Source organism: Falco rusticolus, chromosome 1 (assembly GCF_015220075.1).
Source record: "Falco rusticolus isolate bFalRus1 chromosome 1, bFalRus1.pri, whole genome shotgun sequence".
In the NCBI taxonomy this organism is placed as follows: Eukaryota; Metazoa; Chordata; class Aves; order Falconiformes; family Falconidae; genus Falco; species Falco rusticolus.
The window spans coordinates 42,055,627-42,077,684 of NC_051187.1; the positions used below are offsets into that span (position 1 = coordinate 42,055,627).

The 22,058-nt window shown below is 42.3% G+C and overlaps 1 long non-coding RNA gene across 12 annotated transcripts in view; it reads left to right on the plus strand.

Annotated features, from left to right (window-relative positions):
* Positions 1-4,998: 4,998 nt before the first annotated feature.
* The window catches only part of LOC119142916, a 42,226-nt gene continuing 25,166 nt past the window's right edge, over positions 4,999-22,058 (plus strand). For 10 of the 12 annotated variants that reach the window (XR_005102504.1, XR_005102512.1, XR_005102502.1 and 7 more), the window contains exons 1-4: positions 10,100-13,198; positions 14,389-14,532; positions 19,567-19,758; positions 21,302-21,623. This is a non-coding gene — a long non-coding RNA (uncharacterized LOC119142916). Of the gene's footprint in view, positions 9,116-10,099; positions 13,199-14,388; positions 14,533-19,566; positions 19,759-21,301; positions 21,624-22,058 lie in introns of those variants that run through there. The other 2 variants (XR_005102514.1, XR_005102503.1) reach the window with 2 other exon arrangements.

Sequence of the window (22,058 nt, forward strand, 5' to 3'; positions counted from 1 at the left end):
TCAAATGTACATATCAAATTTAGACATAAGCTTAGCGCCAGTTTCTCACTAGTATTCTGAATCCACAATTAGGGACAGATTTTTCTTTTCAAGATCTTTATGCACTGCAGTCAGCCGAATTTTCTTTAAATCCTTATATCTTATTTAACCTAATGAGTTAAAAAGATTCTATTCATTATCTTAAGTATTAATTATCTTATTATACTCTACAGCTTGACATGCCAGCTTTTTTGCCGCAATTTCTGGTTGTGAGGACAGGTTGCCATATGTAAAGACTGTCTGCAGAGCAGCTCCTGATACTGGGTGGTTTTGTACAGCTTTCGCTCAGGCCAAGTCCCAGACGTGGCAGGACCAGACCTCCTGTTCAGAGGGTGCTGGTAATTCCAGCTGAACTCTTCCATCTAAACTTCTTCTGACCTCAGCATGGACAACCGATGCAGTCAGAAATGGTTCCCTGCTAGCACTGAATTAATGCTCATCTCTTCTGACTCCAAAGAGATGGCTGGATGAATCTTATGTGTCCCTTGGTCCAAATATTTCCCAACTTTTTCTCCTGCATATTTTCTATTTTTGTACCTGCGTACACTTTTTAAGGAAAAACTTGCTTATGTACCAAAAAAATTCTATTGTTGCTTTTTCTTTGTTCCATGGTTTCTCCATTTAAATTGCCTCACATCAGTTCCTTTTTATTCACTTGTGGTTATCAATTTTGAACAATTTCCAATTACCATATTAATTTCTAAAATGTGCAGAAGTAATGTTGCTGATAGAAGTGCTATATTTATTTACTGCATTGCTTCTAGTCTACCTGAAAAAACACAAGTGTGCTGTTTACAAAGATGTATCACTTTGAGTCAACAGTGATCCAGGCTGAATTGTTACACCCCGGCATCTTCATGATTTCAGCAACCTAAAGGTCTTAGTATCAAATACCTGCAGGGGCATGTTCTTAATTTTCAGTATGTTCTTATCATCTCATCCAGGTTCTGCACTCGTGGTTATAAAGCACAGTATCTCCAGCTGTAAGAAATCATTTGAAATTGTGGAAAATTCGACCTGCGTGTAGTTTTCCTTTCAAACTTTCCTTAATTTTAAAAAGGTCAGACTAGTTGGAACAATAATTAGCAGAACAAACACTACTGTCCTTAGAGGAGACCTTGTCTGCCAAGCTACTGACTCAAGAACGGTTACAGCTGAGTTACAGCCCAGCCCTCCTTCCTGCCCTGGGAAGCAGACCTGAGGTAGGCTGGAAATTGCTGACAGACCCTGAACTTCAGCTGTGCAGGTGAGTGTCATGCTGCAATAAAGCACGCCTCAGTCAAGCATATAAAAACAGGATTTAATTCAGAATCTGATGCTTAACTCTGCATCATTGATCTTCCTTCTCTATATTAATTGCACCAAAATACATACTGTTTGCATCTGTTAATACTCCAGAGTCTGTTTGACAACTGAATGCAGCTGAAATCTCTTAACTCTTGATTTGTAGCCTGTCTTTTTTGGGGGGTTGGGCTTTTTCTTTTAGCACATGGCAGTTGATGCAGCAGAGCTGAGTGCAAAGAGCTGGCCTTTCCTCCACTGAAGTTTGCTCAAAACAGAAAAACAATTTGGAAGAGCAGGCTTTACTCAAGAGCCTGTTAAATAAAATTTCATTGGATTGACAATTATTTGTTGAGGCTGGTGTCTGTTAAAAAAAAATACCCTCAGTGAGTATCTAGGAAACACTAGCTTTTGATAAACAAGGAAATTGGAAATATTATACAGATTTTAATGACTGGGACTTCAGCTCTGTCAGAATCAGTCAAATTCATCCCTACTGTGTAATGCCTAATATTTTACAAAACAGTAAGATCTCTTGACCCTTTCTAGATGAGAAATCAGTTGAGCACTGCAGCCCTGCTGTTTTTACTGGAGGTGTGCTGATTCACACCAGCTGTCAATCTTGTCCTGTTGCAGTCCAGAAAAGGGGGGCGGGGGGGATGATAAATGGAAAAGTACGCAATGATGGGAGGGCTGAAGGTTCAAATCTGATCACAAAACCAGGCAGCAAATGCATGCATTGGCCAAAGCCAGCCTTCACGTGGGCTTCAAGGTACCTTCACCCTGACTGTTTTGTGCAAGACCACTGGGAAATTGCAGACTTGTTAGCACTGCAAATGCTGACAACGCAGTTCTGTTCTGTCCCCTTGTACCTTCTGCACTTTTCTAGGCAATGCTTGTTGAACACCTCAGGTTTTGCCAAGATTGCAAGGTTCCGGGTCTCAGCCTTCTGCATTTCTCCATTAGCTCGCTCAGCGTTGCTGCAGCTGTGCTGGAGGTGGGACTATGACCTGAGATTTGGGCTGAGAGCGATACTGTAATTCACCCCAGCCTGGCAAGCAGGGATTTTAGGAAGTGTCAGCTGGGGAAAGAGAGAAACAAATTGAAGACACAGCAGGAAAGAGGGTTTGTCTGGCACAGCCACTGTGGTAGCTGATTTCCATGGTTCCTCTGGCAAATGCAAAACCCTATGGACAATTAGGAAGCACAAGAGTGCTGTGTTCCCATAAAAAAGTGGGTTTCCGTAAAAAATAATCTGGCAGTTCTGCACAGCACAGAAGGTTTTCTCAGCTGTAAAATTCCTTTGTTTCCCTTACAGTGGGTTCCCTTCCAGCTGAATTCAATGGGCAAACCAAGGGCTCTGCCTGTCTTTGGGGGTTCCTGTGCTTCACCTGATGCTAAATCATAAGGTTGGTTTTTAGACTGAAACGCTGCAGCCTTCAGAAGTGCTCTCTGATGGCTGCTGGGGGAGGCAGAGCACCCAGCTGGAGGGACCCGTGGTGCAGCGCAGGTCATTTCTTCAGCAGTGCCTGCTCTGTTAAATGTAGCTGGAGCGCTCCCGTTTGAGACCACAGCTTGAGCAGAAATCCCATTTGTGCACTGCAGGACCGTGCAATGGGTAAGAAAATCTAGTTATGCTAAAATTTCTCTTGCTATCTGTCTTTTGACCTTTTGCAGTATCTGCTAGCTCATTTGTCTTGCAGCACTAACGGAAATATGAGTAAGGAAGCAAAAGAGAAGCTGAATGTTCACAAAATTGAACACGGATTCAGATGAGACTAGCAAACCTGTTTTTTTCTTGCAAAGATGTCCCTTATCACTCTTTTACTCACCAAGGTAGGTCAAAACATTTCAAACTGGGAAAAATTTTGTATTGTCTGTTGAACCCAATCAAGCCACGATTTAATTAACTGGATTGAGAGAGAGAGATGCCAGTGAGTTATCTGTGCACCTGGCAGTGTGTGCAGAATACTAATAGCCTGGGTAATGTTCTCCAAATTCTTGATCGGCAGCAGCTGGAGCAAATTTTTGACTTTGATGAGTAGGGAAAAAGAAGAAATCTATTTCAGCGCAGTGACAGTAGTATATTTACATTACAAACACGGCAATTGCTAAGCATTACTGGAATTCTGCTGCCACAATAAAGGCAGTGGCATTCATTTAGTTTCATTTCCAATTATAAGAGATCCTGCTGGTTTTTCTCCATAATAAAAACTTTGCAAACCGAGCTTCATTACACAACTACATGGGCTGCTACCCATCTTGTCTGACTACGGATGTCATCGTCTGTCATCCCAAGCATTTTGAACTCGTTCAGGTTTGGAGAGAGGAAAAGCAGTCTTTGGTCCTGTGATTACTGTGAAACGTCTTTTATTTCATAGCTGAGCATGGAAACGGGCAGCCTGGTGCTGGGAAGGGTGTCTGTCCCTGGTAAATGGAGGACATCCCTCATCCCTTTGTTCACCATGGGAGCTGAATCTTTGGCAAGCAGCTCCTCTTACTAGAGTAAACGGTGACATTTGTTAAGTGCTTCCAAACTGGCGCTTTGTGAATTTTCAATACACCTATCTGGCATCTGATCCAATTGTCACTGCAGCAAAGTCAGTGGGAGTCTTTCCACTAACTTCAGAGCCACAAAGAAAGTCTCCTGCTGTATGGTTTGTACAAGCAGGAGGCAGGGGAGGGAGGGAGGGAGGATAATTTACTGGTAGTTGGGGAATTTCTTACAGCGACAGCATTGCAGGGAAGGCGAGTGAGGTCAGAGGTTGTAGGACATTAGTGGCCTAGGACAGCAATTCGGTCTGGTCGGTACATCGCCTGCAGCTCCCATTTCAAGGCAGGTGACCCGGTAATAAACATTATTCAAGGAAATTTGATGGGAACAGATAGTTAAAAAAAATGAGGCATGTTGGAACAAATCCTGCTGCCAGCCCAAAAGTGATGTTACTGAAAGAACAGGGTGGAGTGAATATTTCTTTTAAAGTTCTGCCTCAGAAAGGTTACTGAGGCTTTCCCTTTCCTTCCACACACAAGGAGCAGTCCCCCCAAACCCTGCCTGAGACCCCAGCCCTTTGACTTGCCTGTAGAGGCTTTGGGAAGCAAGGGAAACTGAGGCACTGCAGTAGGCACAGTGCCTAAAGTCTCCTGTATGGGGCCTGTCTAGTGGCTCCTCAGCTCCCAGCAGGAGCAAAACATGTCAGCTGTGACACGGAGCTTCTCATGGCTGTGAGCGGAGCAATGCATGGGTTGGATCCGATTCATTAATGAACTTGTGTATGTGGTAGCTCTATTGCTTCTTCAGGCTTTTGCTACTATACAATGAAGTACATGATTAAAACCAGCAGAAGTCAGCTCAGGATCAATCTGGTGTGAGTAGGTCCTTTTAAATACAAGGTACTTTAGTGGCATTTTCAGTTGGAGTTGCCACTTGCTGAACATTTGGAGGGTATTGGTTAGGTTACAGTTCTCAGGAAACATTAATTCTCTTCAGACCTAGTGCAAGCAAATTTTATTGTGCATGCAGCTGTTCAAGATTAAGTAATTATGTGATGAACCTTTGGAGGTGATGAATTTTAGATGAAGCATGTACACATTTTTATTATGCGTACTTTTTTCTTCATCTATTTTCTCTTCATTTGGTCACTCGTTTATGTGGAAGCAATGAGCAAAATCAGCATATTTCACTCTTTAGAAAGAAAATTTCCATTTACATAGCCTTAATGCCTTCAGCCCACACATCCTTCAGTGAATTTTCAAAAACCCACTGATGTATTACACTCCACATAGCAACTTCAATAAACAGGTCATCTGAAAAAGACCAAGGTTAGACCCTCAGCTGGGCTCAGCAGTCTTTTCTCTCTTGGGCTCTTTTTGAGCTCACCTAGAACCGTTTCACCTTGGGCTGAGCAGGGGTGGCTTGTAGGGGATCAAGACCCAGGTCTCATCAGGAGATGTTTTACATGCTGCTTTGTTGTTTGGAAAAGGTTACAAATCATAAGTTTCTTCTCTTTACTTTGTTCTTTGCAGGCAGCTAAAAGATCACTCTGCTAAAACGGGTTTCTGAAAAGCACCAAAAAAAGACGAAAGAGAGAAAAGCAATTCTGAAACAGTGAGTAAAAGGGTATTTTCAAGAAAGGCAAGATGATCAGTTTTTAAGCCTTTTAAATACTTTGAGTCCCTATTACCTAAAGTGTATGTATGTAACGGTCCAACCTTAGCAAAGCCAGCAGCAGCTTTGGGTTTCAGGCCAGATCCATTCTCAAAGCAGAACACCATGATTTTGGCTCCAGATCACGAATAACTTTTCCTGCCACCTTGACACTCTCCTGCCCCGCTGCTTAGACCAGAGACTTTGCCCTGGGGCAATACGTTCTGGAACTGTTCCAGCAAAGGCTGAAGATGTTATTCTCTGGCCATTATACCAGATCCATGCATTTACAGGACCACCTAGCAACACAGATTGGAACCAAATCAGGCATGGATATGCAATTGCATTAACCAAAATATATGAGGAGCATATGTTTATTTTCTGGTAGCTGAAGATGGTATGGGATCTCGGAAAATGTTCAAGTGCTTCAGACAGATGGTACGTGATCCAGCATAAAGCCTGCCAGTGAAAAGTTAACCTGTCAACGTTTTCTTTTTTTTTTAACAAATCTGAATCAGCAGAGCAAATTTATACTGGATCGGTGCTTTGTGTCTCACAGCTGCAGCAGATTTATCTAAGATGGATTTATTATATTATTGGACCATGATGAAAGTGTGCAGAAGATGTGAATACAGCTGAAGGAACTGTATTTCTGTCAGGAAAACAGACCCCGTAAGATACCTCACCCTGAAGCTGTTTGTCTCTGGCTACATTGCTTTTAAGCCTACGCCTGAGAGCCTTTTTCCTTGATTGCCTTTCCTTCATGCTGAGCTTCCACAGCACAGTGCCGTGGTGCAGTACACAGAAATATTAGCACTCTCAAAGAGGTTATACAGCAAGAAAGAACAGTATATTGATGTAGATAGAGGTATTTATAAACAAACACAGGTACAAAGCTGTATGAAAGATCTCTGCTGCTTCCTTTCACAATAGCCCACGTGATGCCAGCACACCCAGCTGTTCCTGGCTGTCCTTCAAGGGGATATTCTCTTTCCTGCTGTCCCTTGAAGGTACAAGAATGGGCTGAGGTATTCAGTTGTGCTCGTAAAACCCTTCTCATCCTCCCAGTGCCCTGTCCGAGCCTGCACATGCTGCAACACCCCAGAGGTGCTACCAGGAGGAAAGCAGCTCAGTAATTTGCTGTTTTGCACAGGCATGTTGGAGAAGCTGGGGTACAGAAAGGCGTTTGTTGGGCTGCTCTGGATCAGGGTGGGTGCTGCTGCGTGGGGGGCTGCCTCCTGCTGCGGGCGCCTTGGGGCAGAGCCCTGCACCCTCACGGGCCATGACCTCTTTGAAGTTCATTTGATCAGGTCTGGTTTGTTTGTCTACATTTATTTAAGAGGAGAGGACTACTGAGTTTGCTACTTGTCCGATTTGTTTTCTGTGTGTATACAAAAGCCCCAGATCTTGATTATAGGTGGAATCTTCCCACAAGTTTCTGTTTGGTGAGTAGCACTTTGACCAATAAGCAAAGTCTCCATTGTCTTTACTTTCTCTCTCAAACAACTAAAGCAAGTTTCATAAGCCTAAATCAGGTATATATTGAGGAAGAGCCTGTATTTTAGTGTGACCTCTCCAAGCCTACTAGGATCTGCGTGATCGATCAGTGTTAAGACCTCAGCTGACTTTCTATCAAACTCAGTCTGGAGTAGGAGCACAGTTACATTCATTCAAGACTCCTACTGTATCTCTTTGATTTAATACAGCAGTAGGTATGATCGACCAGTATCATGGAGCACTTTTTTGGATGCAGTTAATGTTGTTCTGTAGACAACAGGACAAATGGGATGAAGCTCCATATATAGGTTTGTTTTCCCCTCTACAGGATGATAATGAGATTTAGGAATAAATGTACGCAGCTGAGGCATTCAGACACTGTTAAATACCCTCTTTATGCCAGAGGAAAAGAGATTGGTTTTGGAAAAGGCTAAAGAGGAGAATGAAAGTCAAAATGCTGGGGAAGATCCTGCTAGATTTATGTCAAAAGCACAACCAGGTTGGGATCCAAATTTGCCTCTCAGAAGAGCAATGATAAAACAATATCAACAACTTATTTTGTATGGGATAAAATATGGAGTTCCAAAGCAAAGAAATGTCTCTAAGTTATACAGTTTAAAACAAGGCAAACAAAAATCCTTCTCCATTTCCTGAAAAATTGTGTGAAACTGCACAAGAATATGCTGATTTAGACTCAAAAGCAGAAGACAATAAAACTATGTTTAATATGTTATTTATCATACAGTCAGCCCCAGATATTCAGAAAAAACTACAGGAAGTGGATGGAGCAGGAGGAATGTCTATTCTCAATTAATAGAAATTGTCTATAAAGTTTACAACAATAGAGATGATGAGGAAAAAGAGGAAAGACAAAGGGTGAAACAAAAAGGCTCAAGCTGCTTTACTTGCTGCTGCTATTATGGAAACATGTATCAAGGACAAGGTAGAGGAAAAAGTGCCCGGGGAGGAGGAGGAGGCCTGTGTGCTTCTAATCGTCAAGTAGTAAATTCTGATCCCGTAGGTCCAAATCAGTGTACTTATTGCAGGGAAAAAGGACATTGGAAATATGAGTGTCCGAAATTAGAGCAGAGGACCGTTCAAACACCTCAGAGGCAGGTGCCTGAGGCAGATTCGTTGATGATGGGAACTTACGATTCGGAGTAAAGGGGACTGGAGGATCGAACAGATACCTCCCCAGCAGATCCCCTGGTTCCAGCTCAGCTGGAGAATGAGGCTATAAATGTTCAGTAGATACAGGAGCAACATACTCAGCAGTAACAAGTTGTAAAGGACCATTAAGTAAATTCCATATGTCAGTGATTTGGGCCACAAGAAAGTGAGCAGTAAAACCTTTCTTACTTCCTATGAAATGTAAAATTGGAAATAGAATTTTAACACATAAATTTTTATATATGCCAGAATGTCCCATGACACTGCTAGGTCAAGACTTATTAAGTAAATTGGGAGCTCAAATAACCTTTGTCAAAAATTAGATTCAAATTCACATTCCACAAGATAATGTTGGAAAGCACAGTTATATTTACTACAGGGTGCTGACAGTGAGATGAACAAAGAAATACTGCCTCTAGAATTTCCTTGGGTGGTTCCCATGGTATGGGCCACCCAACAACCTGGAACTGCTAAGGGTGTAACTCTAGCTAAGGTAGAGCTGAAGCCTAATTCAAAACCAGTAAGGAAAAACCAGTGTCCTATAAAACTTGAAGTGAGAATTGTTCTTGAACCATTGATAAATAATTTCTTATGATATGAATAGTTACACAAATGTAGTTCCAAATATAATATCCCAGTCCTTCCAGTGAATAAGCCTCATTTGCAGGAATATAGGTTGATTCAAGATTTATGGAGCGATCAACCACATAGGTTGTGGATGTACACCCGGTGGTTCCTAATCCATATACGTTGTTGCTAATGTCTCTGAAAAGGATTTTATTTTACAGTTTTGGATCTGAAAGGTGCTTGCTTCCATATCCCATTGGAAACTAAGACCCAAGAACTGTTTGCCTTTGAGTGGGAAAGTCCAGCTACTAGAAGGAAGGTGCAGGTGTGCTGGACCGTGTTGCCTCAAGGATTCAAGAATAGTCCAACACTAATTGGTAATGCCTTAGCCAAAGGATTAGAAGTACTGGCAAGGTAAGAATCCCTCAATTATTTTGTTACAAACATTGCCTGAGGAAATTGAAGGACAGATGAAACAGTCAAACAAGTATCACTTAAGATTATTATTAGGCGCTGCCTTAGCCCAAGTATTCAGCAAAGGAAGCTAAATTGGCCAAACTATTGGAGTGCAAGAAGAATAAAGCTGGTTGGTTCTGGTAGTAGAAGTGCTGATTATGAGAGAATAATTACGATGATTACATGGAGACACTCATATGGGAGCAGATGCATTGGTTCTGAACATCAAAAGATATGCCATAGGACCAAGAAGGCAATAGGTTGCTGAAGAACTTGTCGAACAATGTTCAATTTGTCTTAAAAATAATAAAAAAAATTGGGAAAAGACCCCCATCTGGAGAGGTTGTTTTCCTGGGGAATGCTGGCAAAGAGATTTTTCTGAATTACCCAAGACTTATGGGTATAGGTATCTTTTTGTAATGGTAGATACCTTTTCAGGTTGGCCTGAAGCTTTCCCTTGTTGCAGCAGCAAATCTAAGGAGGTAGTAAGAATAGTGCTGAAAGTAATTCCTAGATTTGGAGTTCTGGAGGGAATATCGTCAGATAGAGGCCCTCATTTTGTAGCTGAAATAGTTCCTTGGGTCTCTGCCTTTCTTGAAATAAATGGGAACTCCATATTCCATGGAGACCACAGTCTAGTGGAAAAGTAGAAAGAATGAATCAGATGTTAAAAAGACAACTTGCTAAATTACGTCAAGAAACCCAAGAAAAATGGGTAGACCTACCCCCATAGCTTTAATCCTGTGCTGTAGTGAATGTATCTATACAGCAATGTGGCTCGTATTCTTTGACTTTGCACACTGGGTAACAAATACACTTTTGCGGTGACAGTCCCTCTTTTCATATGCAGGAAAAACATATGAATAGGTGGAGATTTTTTATTTGCAGCCCTTGTGAAAGAGGGGGGGTGGGGGTGCGGAAAGGAAAGAATGTTGGTTTTGTGAACAAGGGTCATAGGGTCATAAAAACTAAAACTGGAAAGGCTAGCAGAAATCAGGACAGAACTATTTCGTTTCAGCTTTTGGCATCTTATTAAAAAAACACCTTTTGATGAAAAATTGTTCTGCATGAGAAAACAAAATATCGCAGTGAATGTTTTGACTCCTTTTCATGGCTTTTTTAATGAACTTAAATAAAGTCCAGAAAGTTGTACAAAATAGTACCGTGATGTCCCCATGCCACTCTTTCTCCTTCTGCTTGCTCCAAAAGCACACTATGAAAAAAATCCTCTGGCTTTCCTCTGAGGTTTCCAGTTTAGGACCAAAGTACACGCTTCAGCTTTGTCTCTGTTGCCCAGACTGGCATGAGCTGCTGCTATGTAGTCCTGACACGCCGAATTTGTCCTCACTGACACATCAGGGCGTGAGGCTGCGCTGGCTGGCAGCATGCGTGGTATTTACAGAGATGCTGCCTTGTAGAGCCATGTTCCGGTGTGCTTGTGCTCATCACCTGTGTGTGCAGCTGTAGTAGGGTAAGGCCACGACTGCAGGGACTTCGGTGGCAGAGCTTTTAAGGGAGACCAGTCAAAGCTTTTGTTTTATAAGATCCAAACCTTCTAATTTCTTACTAACAAAGCCTCTGCTTTTATCTATGAGGTGAGCGTGAAAGAAAACTTTAGAACAATGACTCCTATGGCATCTGCCAATATTTTCATTTTAGCTTAATGGGGGATTTAAATTATTATTGAGTCCTATTTTAAGAGAGGAAAGAAAGCAAATGCATAGAAATTTGATTATATTGAGCCTCTAACTGCATAAACACAGTACTAGCCTCAGTGGACTAATTCCATTAAGACTTGAACTATCTGTCTTGAAGTTGCTCGTGAATACAAACTGCCAGAACTGCTGCCATTGCTGGGTTTGCACAACAACTTGTACATTTTTGTGTCAGACAATAAAGCCAGATTTATTTAGAGAGATATTAAAATAAACAGGTTTAATAATATATTTAAAAACTTCATTGTTACTCGTATGTTGTTTCTCTTTGCTTGAATAATATTCTTTATTATAGCTGTATATTACCTTCAAAATGCCTCTTGCTCTGAACCTTGCAAGCGCTGAATCTGTAAATATGTGATCTGTAGCACAGGGAGGTGGAGAATTTTAATTCGCACAGCAGAAAGGTCCGTTTCAGTATTTTACCTATCCAAACTGTGCTCTAGATTGCCGTTTTTTTAATTCTACCTATCTTTTAGGTAACTCTTTTCTATCTAACATATTGCTGCTGAGGTTTGGGAGCCATTAGGGAAGATCTGCCCAATTAGCATGTTAATTAGGACCTACCCAATTCAGGGATAGGGAGGTGATTGTTTTATTAGCATTCTGTGAGATGAAAGAAAGATTAATGACTGTGTCTGCACCTCTTGAGGGGTATAAAAGTAACACTTGTTATGTGAGATATCTGCGTGTGAGAGGAGGTATTTGAAATGGCTGGGCTTACTGAGGGAGTTGCCTGCTGCCTAGCTACGCCTGAAGCAGAGAAAAGTATAATTGAGTTTCTTTCTTAGTGAGGGGGAAATGATAATACAAAGCAAACATAACAGAGCTGTTACAAGTAAGTGAAGTCCCATTAACAGATTGGTATCAACTAAAGCTTTGGTCCCTTCAGCTGGGCAAGCTTAGCAGTGGGCTGGCAGGACAAGATTCACGGCTGTTACATGCACTCGTATATATATGTAGCTACGTAGATGCCGCACTGCTGTGAATGGATAAGGTTGGTTTGTAACCAGCGAAGTTGTACCTCTCTTCCAGATGCTGTGCTTTCCCATGGCCACATACTCCCGTATAGCCACGGAGTCTGACCCATGGATATGTTGAACAGATTATGCCCAGGGTGTAAAAATTCAAAGGGCCTAAAATAAAGCCTTGGGGGAGGGGGCAGCCTGCAAAAAAAAAAAAAAAATGAGGTCATGTACACAGATGTGAAAAAGTGATGGTCTTTTCAGTCCTGCTCTGAAGCACTGTGTGCTGCTCTTCCAACCTCGCCATGGAAGTTCCTGGTCCCAGGATCCAGCCCATCAGCGAGGAGGGTGGGAGACTGAAAGCTGCAATGGGTATGAAGTATTCCAAGGCCTAAAGAAGGGCAGGAAGAAACAGCTCTGACTAAATCTTTGTAATGTCCTGAAATCTCTCTGTGAACCTGATTTTGTGTATGATGTATGGTTGCCTAAATAACCATCATACCATTTCTGGGACTTGAGCTGTAAAGATGTTCTTTGTTCTGTAGTTATAGCTTAAACTTGGATTTTAAGTAAAGCTGTATGTGATAGTGTGTGATAATACCAATGAATCCAGAGGGAGGATTACTTCCCAGAAGCTCCTCTGGGCTCTTTCAGTCTGAACTGGTGGTCAGGATAAATTCATATTGTTTTGTCTAGACATGTACCACTACTTGTTTTCAGTTATTCTTAAATCAGAAAAGTTTGTTTATTTAAAAAAAATAGTCAGGTCTTCTCTCACTGGATCCTCCAGATATTAAGCTTAATAACTACTGTGGGAAGCTGATACCATGAAGCTGGGCACCAGGAACCTCGGAGGATATGTTCTGGTTTGAATGACAACGGGTACCGTACAGATTTGCTCCTCTTCTCTGCATACGGCGGGGAAACCGATGCATTCCAAGATTCTCTGGCAAACACAACTCATGTCTGTCATTTTGTTGCAAAACTCCAGCACCAATTTATTCTAGGGCCCTCAAATATTCCAGTACCCAAGGGAAACACCAAAATGTGGGTTTCTTTGCTTCTTCTGAGTTTTGCATAGACAACAGCTATTTTAATGCAGTTCGTTCTTCTTTTTGTTCTTCATTCCTTCTGTTGACTTCTTGAGTAAACAGTACCAGCTTCTCAAAATTTAGAGGGTTGTCAATGTGGTCTTGTCCACAGATGCACAGAAAATTGTTGTCTTTGCTTTGGGATTTGAGCAGATATTTCTTGTAGAGCAAAGGCTACCTTCTTCCCAAGAGCATCCTCAGCAGCATGGAGGAGACAAAAAAAGATCCCCATGGACATGGAGGAGACCAAGAAAGATCCCCATGGACATGGTTAGTTTACCGTAGGTTGATCTTGTTACAAATGCAGGCCATTCTTTAAACTTTTCTTCTACTGTTTTGTCTGGTGCTCACACGCACATTTCCATGCATGTGTTATGCCAGTCATAAAAATTTCTGTTATAAATTGATGCAGTTCCAGGTAGATTTGCAAAAAATTATTCTGTTCTATTTCTCTATGTTTCTGTTGTCCCTGGATGTCTCCACCATTCAATGACCATAATGTACCATTGGATGCAGTAAATTCCTGATGAGTTCCCATTGCCCAAGCACAGACCTTATGCTTTCAACACTTCGCTTTAATGATAGGATTTTTTTGATGGGGTAAAGCTGGGGTGAATTGCTTTATTCACAGATTATTTTTTTTTCTTTTGTTGTGCTGTGTCATCCTTATCCATGTGAATGTTTCTGGATCTGGATTGTAAATTAATCTCTTGCTGAATTTTAAGCCAGGATATGAGCAGCTCATTCATCTCGCTGAGAATGCAGAGAACTGTGAGGTGTGTGTCTCTGCTCATGTGAGTTACAGCCAGACTGTTCAATAAAAAGCTACATACAGCGATAGCATACAATAATGATGTGGTTTTTAAAGTCACCCTGAGATGGAGTTTGCTATTTATCAAACAAAAGCTTTTTGATAGTGGTAAAAAGTGTATATATTATCTTTTGATACAACCAATGGTACATGTGGGAGAGCGCAGTTCTGTACAAAACAATTGATTCTACTGATATAAGCAAATTAGGTTTTCATGACACAGGGAGGAGTTTTCCTTTTAGTCTGGAATGCTCCCCATTGAGAACTCCCACCAGGTGTACTGTGCTTTCTGAAGTCATTAATGTAGATCAGAGAATAATTAGGCTTTGGCAAGCATAAGGGGGTTTGATTAATCAGACTGAACAGCATTCTTTTATCTCATAATACCAACAGCCTTGAATCAGCATGGTGTGGCCACATTTTAAGAAAGTACTTTCACAATTACTTTCCTCTTGTACAAAAGCATGGCGTTGAGACCAAGCAGAATCCATCCCCCAAACTGAGGAATAAGAACAAGTGTTTATAGCAAATAGCAGATCCTGTGTGGAAATAGCAAAAAACTGTCACAAATTAGAAGCCTTTTTTTACTGGTGGCTGACATGTTGCTGTTCTCCAGGAGGTATAGCAGGGTTTTTTCTTGATTTTTCAGAGGCTGGCAGCTGACTCGTGACAAATCCTGAACAATAGTGGAGTCGAACACATGAATCTGGCAGATGCCAAATCTTTGCACATATGGGATGGAATCACCAAGACTTTCACAATCCTTATGTCCCCATTCCGCATTGGGGTTCAGGTAAGCAGAAAATTTAAGCAGCCTTTTTTTTCATGTGATCCAGTACTTTGCGAGAAGGAAATTCAGTAAATCTTCTGAATCGTTCACTCCACCAGTATGGTATTTCTTGGAATGGAGTCCAACTGTTAACCTAGTACTGCCAAGTCCATTTTTCCGAAGATTCCCATACTCCTTGCTGACACCTATGCCATAGCTTTATGAAAAGGGCATGCCCTGCTCCCTCCACTCACAGGTGACCTATCAATTCCTGGGATATAAGTGTTTATTTCAGATGAATGAAGGGCAGAAAGTCAATGCTGTTAACGTGGCCTTGTATCTGTAGAGCACTAGTAAGACTGGTATAAATACAGTCAGGGTTTGGCATACAGAGACCTCCTCCAGCTTAATCACCTGGCAAAACCCTAGAAAATTACTATCAGCATTTTGAAGTACATTGATTAGACAAGAGGACAAGAATCAAATCAGAATTTTTTTTAACTAAGTTTGCATGCTTCTGTTAAATACTAGCATACAGTCCTTCAGGGAGCAAGCAACTGCTCAGGGCTGATCTGTTGTGCAGCTCTGGAGAGAGAAGGGAAGAACAGGGTTTGTTGTTAAAACTTGACTGTAATGGCCATTCTAACATCTCATTTTTAAGAGATCCCACAGGGAGGGGATGCTATAAGTGGGGGAAAGACAGGGGGTTTGGCTGACCAGCAGTCTGTATTCTGAGCACAGCTGACTGCCCAGGCTGCTTTTCTCTTCTCTTTCTGCCACTGCAAAGTGGCAGCACCCATGGGCATCTGTTGTGCAGGTGTGTTACGGTGCAGGTGATCTCAAGAGCAGCTGAAAAGCAGAGGAGGAGAAGGGGGAGCAGAGCAGGTTTCGCAGGGGCCATTTCAGCAAGTGCAGAAGCAATGGCTGGGACTGGCTGCAGGTGCTGGATACAGTGAGGTACAGCAACAGTATGAATTTTCACCTTCTTCCCGGAAATTGTAATATAAGAGTATGAAACACCAGTAATGTCATTGCTGCATAAAAGCAGGCACCTGGCATGTGTCTAAGGTGTGCTGAGAGAAGTCCTGAGGAAATAATTGGATCAGGACATGCTGGGCTGTGTCCCTCCCCAGGAATAAGGAGTGCTGACGTGGGGAATGGGACTTGGTAGAAGACTGATAATGAACTGCTTTACTCTAGAAGTTCAACAGGAAATAGTACAGAAGGTTTATCCATGTCACATTGCGTTTCCATAGGAAATACATCCAGGTTTTTCCTGTTTGTTGGCGTGGGAAAAATAGAGTATTATAAAATAAACTTTGTTGATTTATGATGATAATACAATTTTCAGCTTCGCTGGAAATGCACACTTTTGGGTTTTTTGTTTGGGGTGGGTTTGTTCACCACCACTCCCCCAGTTGTAGATACCATCATCTTTCTGATAAACTCAGAGTGTTACAAGACCTGCAAGGTCAGCTGTTCGTGACTAGAAATGGCAAGGTTCTAGGGATGTGGGAGCTGAGGAGCCACTGCAGGGTCAGGGCCTCAGCCTTGTTTCAATTACAAGTTAATGGAATTTACTGAGACTAAAAATTTTCAGAGGATTTTTAAGGTTTTCAGAAGTTTCTAGAGGGTTTTGTGTCTGTTTTCTATGGGAAAGGAGAGGATTTCCTTGCAGCTGTGGAGCCCATGAGCTCAGGAAATATTTGTACCCAGGCAAAGACTGATCTTGCAGTATGATCAGATGGAAAAAATACCAGAAACCTTTGTAAAGGGAATATTGTTGAACTGGTCTCAGAAGAAAAACATCCACATTTGTTGCTGTCTCTAAAAGCAGCCTCAAAATTGTTCAATTCCTCACTGGTTTCCATCAGCTGCAGCTCCCATGCAAGGCCAGTTAGTGTCACGGCACCCGCCCTTCAGTGCACCGCAAGCACTGGCTCCCTTTCAGCTCTCAGGGTGGTTGTGAGTTGAAATATAAATGCTAGGAATGATTCTTGAGTGCGAAGATGCTTTTACGCAGGGAATGACACCAGGTGATGTAGCTGGATGTGCACAGCTTTGCTTGCTGGACGTGGCTGCAGGAGCTCCGCCACCTTTGCAAAACGGAGGGCACTGGGCCTCGCGCAGGGCAGAGGCCTGGCCGCTGCCCTCAGCGCAGAGCAGAGCCACGGGTGGACGGGAGCCGCTTCTTGATGTTCTATCCCTTCCACGTGCTAGGAACAGAAATTTTCTTCATAGACTGGGCAAGGAGAAAGAGGAAAGACTCTTCTTCTGTGCTTTCTTCTGAGGTGGCTGCTCCTGGCAAGGCCAGGGGGTGCGGGCTGGCCGCTCCTGCCCAGCAGGCCTCCGCCACGCTGCTCTCTGCTCCCTCCTGATGGGGGAAAGGAATGGTTACAGCAAGTCGGCAACATTTTCCTAGCAACATATATATCGTTTGTCGTCTTCACTTACATCAATATTTCAGTGAGGAAACAACAAAGTGTTTCCTTCCACCAAGCAGCAAAAGATACCTCAAATTAAACAGGAGAAGTCATGCTTTTATTGCCAAAGTATCTGTGGAACAAAGTGCTTCCTTTCTCCTGTTTATTTCTAAATCATATTCACGCTAACTGTTGCATCCATTTTATGCCTCTCTGTTTGTATGAAAGAACTTGGGGAGAAATTACCTCAATAACGTCTTTCTAATCTTCCTTGTTTACAGCATACTTGTGTTCAAAGTCGTTATGACAGTCATGGAAGGTTCTGAGTATGATGCAGTTATTGAATTTTAAATGAAAACTAAATTGGCTGTGTAGAGGGGAAAAATATTTCATAACACAGTAATTTTTCCTCAGGTACAGTTGCTACATTTTATTAGAAATAAGCAATTTTCCTCGTGTCTCCAAAACGTATAGAGCAGATAAACGTGAGATATTAATCTGAGGAAAAAAGGCTTTTACAAGTATTTAACACCAAATGGTGGTTTAAAGTTTGCATGTTTTTTGCATTTTCTGGTGTGCCGGAGAAGCTATTTACGTCGTTTTACTGAGTAAAACACAGCTTTCTGCATCGGTCAAAAGCCTCCCGTGGTGTCAGTTAGGTGGGATTTAATTGAGTTGTTTGGAGGTGTTTTTCTGCTTGATTTGTGCATTTGGGAAGCGAGGAACGTTATCTGTATGTGAAAGGTATTAAGGTGCCCGTGTGGCTGCTAAACAAACCCGTCTGCTGAGCAGGCAGCGCCCGGCTCCATCGCGACCCTCGGCAGCTCCCACCTCCCTGGCACAGCCACCAGGAATGGATTTCCACGGCCGCCCAAGCTGCTCCAGCAGGCATAACTTCAGCCAATTCCTTCCTAAGCGATGCGGCACTGATGCCCTGGTTTATGTTCATTAGATTTGCTTCATTTCCTTCAGCAGCTCTCAGGCTCTAGTTAGGCTGCAAAGAGAGTAATATTCAAATCAGTGTTAGTGAATCTCATTAACCAGTATTAGTTCTGTTCAGCTTGGCTCCAATACAGTTTGTCAGACTGGAAGTAGATATGAATGAATTGTAGCAGAGGATGAGGTGTATTTTATGTATTTGCAAAGTATACAAATTAGCATGGAAAATGCATCCGCACATGGTTAGTGGAGTCTGTAGGGTCATGGTTTCACTCGGCTCAGTTCAGAGCTGCAGCTGTCACCAGCCCGTAATGTTGACATCGTTCCCATCCTTCACATACGGCTACCTTTCAGCTATGGCTCTGCGATGGAGGAGCCAAACACTGTGCAGCCCCTGCCATGCTAACGAGCACTAGGCTTTCTCTGATGGCTCTTACCCACCAAAATGTGGATGGGAACACAGCCCCTGTAAGCACTCACTTCCTGAGCAGCCCCACATAGCTGTGCCTTTCTGCTCCCCACCAGGGCACATTCCTGCGTGCCCCTGCCGGTGGCTGCTGTGGGCTTTGCTGATGGTGGTTCCCTGGTCATGTCTCCTGTTTGTTTTGCAGCTGTAGAACACATTGCAAATCTAAATGCCCGGAGCGTGCAGAGCTGGGTAAATGCTGCAAGCAGGCAGGAAGGGGCTCTGTTTGAGCAGAGCCTGTAGGCTTGCAATGGCATGCAGTTATGGTTGGCTTGGCCTCAGGTTGCTTTGCCCTTTGGGAAGCAAAACCTGCATGGTGCCGAATGTGAAATGAGGGTTAGAGGTGCCTTCAGAAGATGTGGACACAGGATCTTGTTGGTTCCTCACAAACTGGTGATATTTTCAGAAAATCTGGTCTGGGGTTGGATTTTTCACGCTTTTGCCAGGATGCTAAAATAGAAATTCAGGGGAGATTTACAAGCCAGCTCCCAGCAAGCCTTACGCTAAGTAAGCTAATTCAATTTATCAGTACTTATCAGATGCTGGGATGAGAGACCATTTAAAATGGAATGTTAATGTAAGCCTCTCTCCAGATTAATCACAAGCAGTTATATTTTTATGATTTAGCAGTGTTGTTTATGATGAACATTTACGGAAGATTACTAGTAGATTTTCAATAAAAGCTTTTCAGCTAAACTAAGATTATTACAGTTTTAGAGATAATTGGGCAACCATTGAATTCAGAAGCTGATAAATATAGGGAGTTTTTCAAAACTGTATATTGCATGGTGACATAATGGCAGGTTAGAATTCCAGATGCACCGCTATATAATGAATGTATAGCTTCCTAAGGATAATGTGGTTGTTCATGGGTTGAAATATGTTGCAGCCTGTAAGCAAATGAAAGGAGTCTCGTCTTGTCTCCCCCCCCCATTTCAAATTAAATCAGTTGTGAAAAGCATTTTCTAATTAACAAGTCTCTCATTTAGAGCAAATAGCAAAATCTGTCATAGTATATTTTTCCCTCTTCTGTTTTTTCCTCTTTATAATTATGTCAGCATGTTGTCATCAGTTGCTTTGCTTCTCATGTAGTCTGTGTGGGCTTCACAAACTGAAACAGGACAGAGATGTATATTAAGAAAACATGATTACAAAAACTTGAAGGACGTTCACATGTAATTTCTGAAAATAACATTTCTTCGTCCTTTCATGCTCACCTGTGATACACAGGTGCCAGTGTCGCTTGGAGGCCATGGACTCACCATTGTAAGGGATCGGATTATCTCAGCGAAATGAGTGGCTGGGTAGCAGCAAGGCTAAAGCATCCAGGAGCTGGATTTACCCGGCTACACAGCGTAACTGTTGCCTCGCAATGAATCCAGAGATGTGATCTGTGAACTCTCGGCAAAGGATAGAAGAAAGGTAAGCTTAAGTAGTTTTACAGCAATCTACATCAGCCTTGAAAAAACTTTATAGTAAACAAGTCAAAAAATACTGAAAATCTCTGGTTTAGGGGAAAACGTTATCCCCTCTCCCCCCCAGACTGGAATTTTATTTTGCTATCAGGATTGCCATAAAAGCCCTTGAATGTTAGTACAACTGCTGTCTCCATTAACTTTCCACACAAACACACTCTTCTGAATTTTTCTACATGTGTATGGATGCATCTTTGCTCAGACAGTGTTGTGTAAGACTGTCCTCCATTTAATGATATTTTAATTAACTGTTTCGTGGATTTCAGCTTTGTATCGGCTGCCACCCATTCAATATTAGTTTTATAGTTTGGACAAACCTTGCTGTAAATAGCATTTCGATGTCTACGCAAGGAATGTAAATGTTGTTCTAATTTCCAGCATCATTCAAATGCCCACATAACAGTTATCCTTGTGAAAGCAAATTGAATCTGTCACATCATCTTCTATGGAAGTCTAATTCTTGGTAACAAAAGATATTGCAGCTGACAGATGGAGCTGCACACTACATAATTAAGTCTCCAGTGTGTGTCAACTGTAGCCTTTCAGACACAATTAAGAGTCTGCCCAGTTCACCCATTTAGGTGCTTTAAAAAAATATATATATTTCCCTTGGGTGGATGCAGGGATTTCTGTGAAAAATGAACTCCAAAATGAGCTAAACAGAAGAAAATCGCCAAACCTTCCAGTGATAAAATTTGATACAGGTCTTTAAATCCTCACTTTACCTCCTTTTCTTTCACATTTATTATGTCCTGAGTGTAGCTCAGCATAAACCCTTCTCAGTAGGGAGGATTATAGACACAGTGGATGGAAAATACATTTTCTTTAGAAAACTAGCTTTGGGAACCCCCAGCTGTGCAGGAGATACAATTGTGTTAGGTTTGTAACAGTAGATTGTAAAACTTGGGAAAAACTACAAAACATCAGAAAACTTTAGGAAAATGTGCTTAGTGGTGTGTGATGCGTCCAGAGTTAAAGATAAGCCTGATGCGATCTGGGTCTCAGTACCTGCCATGCTCAGGGATCTCTGTGTTTAGGGTTTTTCTTTGTAGTCACAAAGGTAAACACAGAAGAGGTTTTAGGCAATCTGTTCCACTGCTCTCCTGAGAAACGGTTAGCTGTCTCACAGCAATCAGCTCTGAATACGTGAGGTGTACTGGTCTATAAGAATACCTGAGCAATACCAGGTCTCAAGTTATTCCTGTTAAACTTGTACTCTTAACTTTCAAAGTTGATTGCATTATTTCTGACACACACACCCTTTGTTGAGTCTTTCTTCCCTCACTAGAACACAAGGCAGCAGTTGCCCGATAGTCATAATGATGCATCAATAGCAGTAAAAGCAGAGTACAACTGTTTTTTCACGTTCCTCTTTGCTTTTTAGATACGCTTTGTTTCATTAAAGAGAAGTTCCATGCTGCTTTTATTACTCTGGCTACTAATGAAGGATAGGCTTATTAATTCAGAAGTTTTAATTAAATCACTTTCAGAGGGACCTGCTTGGCCTGAAAATATATTCAGTGTCTGTACAGGGACCCCGGTGATACAGCCTTCCCCACTGACCGTTCACGTTGGACCACCTAGATTCCAAACTGGCATCGGCGAGGAGGTTGGGGTCAGGAGGCACCGGGACAGCATGCACAGAGCAGCGCTCCCCAGGCGCAGGCTGCAGCCACCGGGCCAGTCTTGTACCTTCCTGTAAGCACGCTGGCAGACATCTCGGATGTGAACGCCTGTCCAGAAGTGGAATGGGACCACAGCCAGCATTTGCACGCGTACTGCTGGTGCGTGTCCCGCAGCGGCATGCAGGAGGTAGGCACCCACACACACAGCAGCTTCCCTGGTCATGCGGAAGGGTGGGCTAGAGCAAGTCTAAATTCAGTGGAGAAAAACGGGGTGCCAAGAAGCAAGTCAGACAACTTTTCCTATACAACTAGCTTAAAATGGGATGGACCGCCTCATGGCTGACCCTATTGAATGACTAGTTCAGGCTGGGAAGTCACTTCTAGCAGTTTAAATTAGGACTGGAGTGGGATTTATCTGCTTTTCTCGAGAAAGAAATCTCTACAAGGCATATACACTTCTGTAGCAGATCTGCATTCAGAAGAAAGTGAGCTAGGTCCCAGAACTTGGTTTAGCTCTCTGGCTTATATCGGATGGGTGTCATTTTAGGAAATAAACCATTCCCTAGGAAAAAAAAAAAAAAAGAAGTATTAATATGTCTAAGTCTGGGAACTCTACATGACA